The following is a 781-nucleotide window of genomic DNA, read 5'->3' as shown; positions in this document are numbered from 1 at the left end:
AGAGATACAAAGTAACATTGTTTATAAACATTGATCAGAGGGAGATAGAGAGATACAAAGTAACATTGTTTATAAACATTGATCAGAGGGAGATAGAGAGATACAAAGTAACATTGTTTATAAACATTGATCAGAGAGGAGATAGAGAGATACAAAGTAACATTGTTTATAAACATTGATCAGAGAGGAGATAGAGAGATACAAAGTAACATTGTTTATAAACATTTTATTGTTACTTTGTCTGTTTTATTCCTGTGGGGATGGAGGGGATTATCTTTCTGTCTGTATACAATGTCGGTGTCATAGTGGAAATATAAAACTTCTTCTGGGGAACTGGTTCAGTCTCGGATGACTCCGACACAAAATCTCTATTCCGGGATAAAGGAACAATATTGTATCCTGATAACTGTATTCAGCGTAAGAATTCACTTTTCTTTCTTCTCTCGTCTTTATTTCCATTTGCCTTCACATGACAGGGAACCATTCCAGCAAAAGTGACCGTTACAGGGGTTTGGACAAACCATATTACACTGCTGGGGGTGCTCATATTTTTCAGCTTTCATTCATATGGTTTTACCCAATTTCCCCAAAAGTAGAAAACTTCCCGCTGCGGTTATTTGCTGGTGCTGGCCCTTTAATTTTGTTTTAATTATTTCAATTCCATCTAAACCTACATGTCCATCTAAGACCACCCAGTGCACAGGGTGACAACGCTGCTGTGCAATTTTACTGCGTTGTCACCCTGTTATAAGAAAAATAATAATAACAGATCTACAGGTAA

General features: G+C 36.7%; 1 protein-coding gene across 1 annotated transcript in view; it reads left to right on the top strand.

Annotated features, from left to right (window-relative positions):
* The window catches only part of ATP2C2 (ATPase secretory pathway Ca2+ transporting 2), a gene marked incomplete at its 5' end in the record, with an annotated part of 28,360 nt that overhangs the window by 27,275 nt on the left and 304 nt on the right, over positions 1–781 (top strand). The gene's annotated exons all lie outside the window — the stretch shown is intronic.

This window comes from Nanorana parkeri, unplaced genomic scaffold, assembly GCF_000935625.1.
Source record: "Nanorana parkeri isolate BGI_ZX_2015 unplaced genomic scaffold, ASM93562v1 scaffold2031, whole genome shotgun sequence".
In the NCBI taxonomy this organism is placed as follows: Eukaryota; Metazoa; Chordata; class Amphibia; order Anura; family Dicroglossidae; genus Nanorana; species Nanorana parkeri.
Note: the sequence above shows the minus strand (reverse complement) of the source record. Positions and strands in the feature narration are given on the sequence as shown.